Genomic DNA, 9,374 nt, shown 5'->3' on the forward strand with positions numbered 1-9,374 from the left:
TTGAATGCCTCAGACCACTCATAGAACAGCTAAGTGCATCGTTAGATTCGTTTTTATCGATACAGCATACAATGACATTCTAGACAATTCTGTGCTTCAAGCTTTGTGGCAACAGTTTGAGGAAGGCCCTTTCCTGTTTCAGCATGACAATGCCCCCGTGCACAAAGCGAGGTCCATACAGAAATGGTTTGTTGAGATCGGTGTGGAAGAACTTGACTGGCCTGCACAGAGCCCTGACCTCAACCCCATCGAACACCTTTGGGATGAATTGGAACACCGACAGCGAGCCAGGCCTAATCGCCCAACATCTGTGCCCGACCTCACTAATGGTCTTGAGGCCGAATGGAAGCAAGTCCCCGCAGCAACGTCCCAACATCTAGTGGAAAGCCTTCCTAGAAGAGTGGAGACTGTTATAGCAGCAAAGGGGGGACCAACTCCATATTAATGCCCATGATTTTGGAACGAGATGTTTGACGATCAGGTGTCCACATACCTTTGGTCATGTAGTGTAAAATGGAGAAACATTTTTACTGAAGTGTCTCTGGTATTTTCCTTTCACCACAGAGACCATTATGCAGTCCCTCCAGGATTCCACAATTCTGCGATTGCATTTTTGGGTGGCAAAATCAACAATTCCCCGCATATTATGAGAGGGCTTGCAAATTTGACCAATTACTGCACTATTTCCACATAAAACAGTCAAATCATCGCTTGAGTCAGGATGTGGACATTAAGCTAGGGTTAGGGTTAGGCTTGAGGCTATGATTAGGCTTGAGTCAGGATGTGGACATTAAGCTAGGGTTAGGGTTAGGCTTGAGGCTAGGATTAGATTTGAGTCAGGATGTGGACATTAAGCTAGGGTTAGGGTTAGGTTTGAGGCTAGGATTAGGCTTGAGTCAGGATGTGGACATTAAACTAGGGTTAGGGTTAGGATTGAGGCTAGGATTAGGCTTGAGTCAGGATGTGGACATTAAGCTAGGGTTAGGGTTAGAATTGAGGCTAGGATTAGATTTGAGTCAGGATGTGGACATTAAGCTAGGGTTAGGGTTAGGATTTAGGCTAGGATTAAGGTTGAGTCAGGATGTGGACATTAAGCTAGGGTTAGGGTTAGGCTTGAGGCTAGGATTAGGCTTGAGTCAGGATGTGGACATTAAGCTAGGGTTAGGGTTAGGTTTGAGGCTAGGATTAGATTTGAGTCAGGATGTGGACATTAAGCTAGGGTTAGGGTTAGGATTTAGGCTAGGATTAGGGTTGAGTCAGGATGTGGACATTAAGCTAGGGTTAGTGTTAGGATTGAGGCTAGGATTAGGCTTAAGTCAGGATGTGGACATTAAGCTAGGGTTAGGGTTAGGATTTAGGCTAGGATTAGGCTTGAGTCAGGATGTGGACATTAAGCTAGGGTTAGGGTTAGGCTTGAGGCTAGGATTAGGCTTGAGTCAGGATGTGGACATTAAGCTAGGGTTAGGGTTAGGAATGAGGCTAGGATTAGAATTGAGTCAGGATGTGGACAGTAAACTAGGGTTAGGGTTAGGTTTGAGGCTAGGATTAGGCTTGAGTCAGGATGTGGACATTAAGATAGGGTTAGGGTTAGGTTTGAGGCTAGGATTAGATTTGAGTCAGGATGTGGACATTAAGCTAGGGTTAGGGTTAGGATTTAGGCTAGGATTAGGGTTGAGTCAGGATGTGGACATTAAGCTAGGGTTAGTGTTAGGATTGAGGCTAGGATTAGGCTTAAATCAGGATGTGGACATTAAGCTAGGGTTAGGGTTAGGATTTAGGCTAGGATTAGGCTTGAGTCAGGATGTGGACATTAAGCTAGGGTTAGGGTTAGGCTTGAGGCTAGGATTAGGCTTGAGTCAGGATGTGGACATTAAGCTAGGGTTAGGGTTAGGAATGAGGCTAGGATTAGAATTGAGTCAGGATGTGGACAGTAAACTAGGGTTAGGGTTAGGTTTGAGGCTAGGATTAGGCTTGAGTCAGGATGTGGACATTAAGATAGGGTTAGGGTTAGGTTTGAGGCTAGGATTAGGCTTGAGTCAGGATGTGGACATTAAGCTAGGGTTAGGGTTAGGATTGAGGCTAGGATTAGGCATGCGTCAGGATGTGGACATTAAGCTAGGGTTAGGGTTAGGGCTGAGGCTAGGATTAGAATTGAGTCAGGATGTGGACAGTAAACTAGGGTTAGGGTTAGGTTTGAGGCTAGGATTAGGCTTGAGTCAGGATGTGGACATTAAGCTAGGGTTAGGGTTAGGGTTGAGGCTAGGATTAGGCATGCGTCAGGATGTGGACATTAAGCTAGGGTTAGGGTTAGGGCTGAGGCTAGGGTTACAGATGTAGGATCTTAATTTGAGCCAGTTTGCTACAACAGGAAAATTATCCTGCAGCAACAGGAAATTTGAATTATTATGTGGATTATATAATCATTATTATAATTAATGGACATTTTTGTAGGGGTTGATATACTTTTCGTAAGGGAAAATCAAGTCTGTAATTTCAAAGTGAAAATTATGAACTTCAGAAGCCTTTTTAAATAACCTAAAATACACTGCAAGTTCTCCTGCAACAGGGTGCTCCAATTAAGATCCTACATCTGTAGGGTTGAGCAGGGATTTGGACATGAAGCTAAGGTTAGAGTTAGGGTTAGGTTTTAGGCTACGGTTAGGGTTGAGCAGGGATGTGGACATGAAGCTAGGGTTAGGTTTAGGGCTAGTTTATCTTTTGTTTGGAAGATGACAGTAAAAGCTTGCTTGAATAGACGCTTCAGGCTTGGGTTTCCTGCCAGAGAGAGGATGGTCATGTATCAGTACGAAACCCTAAACCCAACATTTTATATCACCACTGATACCATGACTGTCACATGTGCAGAGAGTTTGTCTTCTCCCCTTTTAGAAACATGCACATACAGTTAAGTGATAATGGCCGAGACATATTTTCATATTTTCATATTTTGATGAATTTATTCATTCTATTTCATCCTTCCACGAGATATAGTCCCGACACAAATCTAAGGTTGCTACCCAACCCGACTGGTCGTTCATTCTATCGGTTCCGTTGCAAGAGACACGACCCAGTCGTTAAGTCTTTTTGTTCTGTATCTACGGACGCGACCCAGTCGTTCGTTCTAAATGTTCCATTGCCATACTGACTGGCAACATTCTTATCCCTTGCTTGATAGCTAACCAACTACGGCTAATTTACGGTCACAACAAACAGTGCAGCCAGAATAACAGCAAAGTAGCTGCATTTGCGTTAGTTTAAGCTGTTTTCTAGAGACATTTATTTGGATACATCCATAACAATGAGCTAATGAGGCACGATTTCACCTGGCATAGAAAATGTGCTCTCTCGTCAGGACACTGTTGTTCAGAGGAGCTAGCCAACAACACAGCTAACACAATCACTTCAAACTGAAGCTGGAAAGACTGCAAACTAGCTGCACTTCGTTTAGTTTTACCTGTTTTCTATTGATATTTCTTTGTATATATCCATAAAAATGATGCCAGCTGATTCATGATTTCCACTGGCTGAGAAAAGCTGTCTGCCTGTCAGTCTCGTCCCGACTCCCACACGTTCATTACTATGGGACAGCTGGAGATCGAATTTAATATTGAAACAATGTTGCAAATGTCAGAGAGACAGACAGCAATGTTTAAACAAATCTCCGCTGTTGAAAACGAAATGCAATGGGAAATGATGTCTAGATGCTTTTTGTAGTGTGGTCCTCTGTAGCTCAGCTGGTAGAGCATGGCGCTTGTAACGCCAAGGTAGTGGGTTCGATCCCCGGGACCACCCATACACAAAAAAATATGTATGCACACGTGACTGTAAGTCGCTTTGGATAAAGCGTCTGCTAAATGGCATATAATTATTTTATAGTGGAGGTCAAGTTTATAAATTGCCTGGCTGGGCTGATGAGACAGTGGATTGCGCAATGAGATGGAACAGAGTAAATAAGCATTTCAACGTCATAGATTTAGCCAGTGGTAACTTGTGGAATAGACACACCGGCTGAAATGTAGTTTTAAACAATCAGCATCCAGGATAAAACCCACCCGTTGTATAATACAACACTAAATCACATAACCAAATAATAAGTCTATTATTTTTCCCGACCATAGGGAATCTAGCAATTAACCACTTAACCCCAACACAGAAATAAAGCTGTGATTATGATTATACATTGAGGGTGATGTACTGTATGTAACAACCAGTTGGTTATCCAGTGATTACATTCTACAGACAGTGATGGAGAATTTTAAAGCTAGATTGAATCCATTGAATCCATTTTAGAATAAGGCTGTAATGTAACAAAATGTGGAAAAAGTCAAGGGGTCTGAATACTTTCCGAATGCACTGTATACACTGAGTGTACAAAACATTAGGAACACATACACTTTCCATGACATAGACTGGCCAGGTGAATCCAGTTGAAAGTTATGATCCCTAATTGATGTCACTTTTTAAACCCACTTCAATTAGTGTAGATGAAGGGGAGGAGACAGGTTAAAGAAGGATTTTTAAGCCTTGAGACAATTGAGACAAGGATTGTGTATGTGTGCCATTCAGAGGGTAAATGGGAAAGACAAAAGATTTAAGTGCCTTTGAACGGGGTATGGTAGTAGGTGCCAGGCGCACCGGTTTGAGTATGTCAAGAACTGCAACGCTGCTGGGTTTTTCACACTCAACAGTTTCCCGTGTGTATCAAGAATGGTCCACCACCCAAAGGACATCCAGCCAACTTGACACAACTGTGGGACGCATTGGAGTCAACATGGGCCAGCATCCCTGTGGAATGCTTTCGACGCCTTGTAGAGTCCATGCCCCGACGAATATAGGCTGTTCTGAGGGCAAAAGGGGGTGCAACTCAATATTAGAAAGGAATCCCTAATGTTTTGTACACTCAGTGTGTACATATAACTAGGAATAAGTGACAGATAATAAAGAGTTGCAGCAGCGTACGTGATGAGTCAAAAAGGTTAGTGCAAAAAGGGTCAATGCAGATAGTTGAGGTATCTACAGTGCCTTCAGAAAGTATTCACACCCCTTGACTTTTTCCACATTTTGTTGTGTTACTAAGTGGGATTAAAATGGATTTAATTGTTGTTTTTTGTCAACAATCTACACAAAATACTCTGCAATGTCAAAGTGGAAGAAAATGTTTAACATTTCTAAAAAGTTAATGAAAAATTAAACCACACTGCCAGGTCTCTGACCTCTCCCTTATAGGTTGTCTCGTCGTCGTCGGTGATCAGGCCTACCACCGTCGTGTCCACGGCCAACTTGATGATGGTGTTGGATTCGTGCGCAGCCACGCAGTCGTGGGTGAACAGGGAGTCCGGGAGGGTCTAGTCACCCATTAAGAATGCAGCGCCAATGCAGTGCCATTCTTCCATTGCAGCGCCATCATATTCACACACACAGAGGAAAAAACACACACATCCACACACCTGAGTGTATATCCCTGAGTGGATATCCCTGAGTGGATATCCCTGAGTGGAATATCCCTGAGTGGATATCCCTGAGTGGATATCCCTGAGTGTATATCCCTGAGTGTATACCCCTGAGTGTATACCCCTGAGTGTATATCCCTGAGTGGATATCCCAGAGTGTATATCCCGGAGTGGATATCCCTGAGTGTATATCCCTGAGTGGATATCCCGGAGTGGATATCCCGGAGTGGATATCCCTGAGTGGATATCCCTGAGTGGATATCCCTGAGTGGATATCCCGGAGTGGATATCCCGGAGTGGATATCCCTGAGTGGATATCCCTGAGTGTATACCCCTGAGTGGATATCCCTGAGTGTATACCCCTGAGTGTATATCCCTGAGTGGATATCTCTGAGTGTATACCCCTGAGTGTATATCCCTGAGTGGATATTCTGTATTCCCAGTCTCATCTTTCCCTGTCCTCTCTTTGTCTGGAGATATTATTGCAGCGCAGACATTGAAAAATGTTAGGTATTAGAAGTAATATTAAATTAAGCTAATCGAACTAGAGGAAAGATTGTTACAGAATGTCATGGGAAAACACATATATTATGGAGACGTATTAACGGTGCAATTTGTCTGAGCTTTATCCATTGTTGCAATTAATCTGATTCACTGTTTCTCCTTCTTCCTTTTGTTTTCATTGAGCTTATATCCTCTGAACATTGCCTGTTATACACCCAATACATACAGCACCCAATACATACAGCACCCAACACATACAGCACCCAATACATACAGCACCCAATACATACAGCACCCAATACATACAACACCCAATACATACAGCACCCAATACATACAGCACCAAATACATACAGCACCCAATACATACAACACCCAATACATACAGCACCCAATACATTCAACACCCAATACATACAGCACCCAATACATACAGCAACAAATACATACAGCACCCAATACATACAGCAACAAATACATACAGCAACCAATACATACAGCAACAAATACATACAAGCACCCAATACATACAGCAACAAATACATACAAGCACCCAATACATACAGCACCCAATACATACAGCACCCAATACATACAACACCCAATACATCCAGCACCCAATACATACAGCACCCAATACATACAGCACCCAATACATACCGCATCCAATACATACAGCACCCAATACATACAGCAACAAATACATACAGCACCCAATACATTCAACACCCAATAAATACAGCACCCAATACATACAGCACCCAATACATACAGTACCCAATACATACAGTACCCAATACATACAGCACCCAATACATACAGCATGAAATACATACAGCACCCAATACATACAGCACCCAATACATACAGCACCCAATACATACAGCAACAAATACATACAGCAACCAATACATACAGCAACAAATACATACAAGCACCCAATACATACAGCAACAAATACATACAAGCACCCAATACATACAGCACCCAATACATACAACACCCAATACATCCAGCACCCAATACATACAGCACCCAATACATACAGCACCCAATACATACCGCATCTGTCACGGTTTACTAAGCCAGAACCCAGAAGCAGACCAGGACAAGGTAAATTGAAACAAAGGTGAGTGTTTATTTAATAGATCCACGAGTGAGGCTGAATAATCCAGGGAACAGAGCGGGTGGCGTGGATGGGTTGTTGAGGGTGCAGTGGTAGGTCCAGTAATGGCTCGGCAGCCGCCGACCATCAGGCAGAGGTTGGGTGAAGGTTCCGGGTGAGTGACTGCAGATAGAACAAAACGGAGGTAAGTATACAGCAAGTCAAAAAGGTGCAAAACAACAAAACTAACGCTAGAAGTTCCAAGGCTGATACACGGACAAACATACTGTTCATGGCTAACGATCCGGCAGGGGAATGGATGTTAGGACAGAGCCTAAGAAGGGTGATGATCAGGACCAGGTGTGCAGATTGCTGATGGGATGCAGGTGCGGAAATCAAGAGAGCTCCCGCCTAGCAACGTTGCCCGGCAACCAGGCAGGGAGCGTTCCAGAACCCTCGGGAAACTGGAGATCCCGAGCAGAAAAACTAATACCCAGACAGAAACCGACTCAGACTGCAGGGATCGTTACAGCATCCAATACATACAGCACCCAATACATACAGCAACAAATACATACAGCACCCAATACATTCAACACCCAATAAATACAGCACCCAATACATACAGCACCCAATACATACAGTACCCAATACATACAGCACCCAATACATACAGCATGAAATACATACAGCACCCAATACATACAGCACCCAATACATACAGCACCCAATACATACAACACCCAATACATACATCACCCAATACATACAACACCCAATACATACAGCACGCAATAGATACAGCACCCAATACAAACAGCACCCAATACATACAGCACCCAATACATACAGCACCCAATACATACAACACCCAATACATACAACACCCAATACATACAGCACCCAATACATACAACACCCAATACATACAGCACCCAATACATACAGCACCCAATACATACAACACCCAATACATACAGCACCCAATACATACAACACCCAATACATACAGCACCCAATACATACAGCACCCAATACATACAACACCCAATACATACAGCACCCAATACATACAGCACCAAATACGTACAGCAACCAATACATACAGCACCCAATACATACAACACCCAATACATACAGCACCCAATACATACAGCACCCAATACATACAGCACCCAATACATACAACACCCAATACATACAACACCCAATACATACAGCACCCAATACATACAACACCCAATACATACAACACCCAATACATACAGCACCCAATACATACAGCACCCAATACATACAACACCCAATACATACAGCACCCAATACATACAGCACCAAATACGTACAGCAACCAATACATACAGCACCCAATACATACAACACCCAATACATACAGCACCCAATACATACAGCACCCAATACATACAGCAATATAGTATTTGAATGACTGGCTCTATTGTACTAACAATGCACACAGGCACACACACACACACCCTCCCAGATATACACTGTCATTTCATATTGTGTCATATATATCTATTAAGCTGTACAGTTATTGAATAACTCCATTGATGCTTCAGTGCAACAACAACAAGACCCGCCCCCACTGAGGGCAAAATGCTTATTTTGATTGACAGCTAAGACCCTCCCCTTTTCACCACCTGATTGGTTATTGACTCGTTCTGTTGCTAACAGGTGGGTCGTGGGGGTTGATCAGGAAGTCAGTTAGCAGCCAATGATTGGCTCGGCAGCATAACTGATTGATTAATAGTAGTAGCTTTAAAGCTTCTCATTTAAGACAAACGAGTTTCAGATTAAAAGACCTTGCCCGCGTCCCAAATGGCACCCTATTCCCTATATAGTGCACTACTTTTGACCAGAGCCCTATGCGCCCTGGTCAATGTAATTGTGAATATACCCTGCTGTGCTACTCTCTTTTAACTGGTCGCGTAATAAGAAAATGCAATATTCCATCTCCTTGACTGGGTTGGTTAATTTCAACCAAATTTTCCAATTCATTGAGTAGAGTCTCAGACCCAGACCTGGGTTCAAATGCTATTAAAAATAATTTCAAATACATTGTCTGTGCTTGATTGAGCTTGCCTGGCGCAAAGGAACCAATAGAATAGTCCCAAAAGTGCACATCCCGCCCACCTGGCACTCCAGATTTTTTAAAGATTTTAAATAGTATTTGAGCCCAGGTCTTGTAGATAATCTAATTCCTGAGAGGCCTTGTCCAGTTAGCTCTCTGTACAGTTTACCCTTGTCAACAGTCTGAGTGTCAGAAAAGTGTACATTTCACATTACGACAAGCC

Source organism: Coregonus clupeaformis, chromosome 20 (genome assembly GCF_020615455.1).
Source record: "Coregonus clupeaformis isolate EN_2021a chromosome 20, ASM2061545v1, whole genome shotgun sequence".
In the NCBI taxonomy this organism is placed as follows: domain Eukaryota; kingdom Metazoa; phylum Chordata; class Actinopteri; order Salmoniformes; family Salmonidae; genus Coregonus; species Coregonus clupeaformis.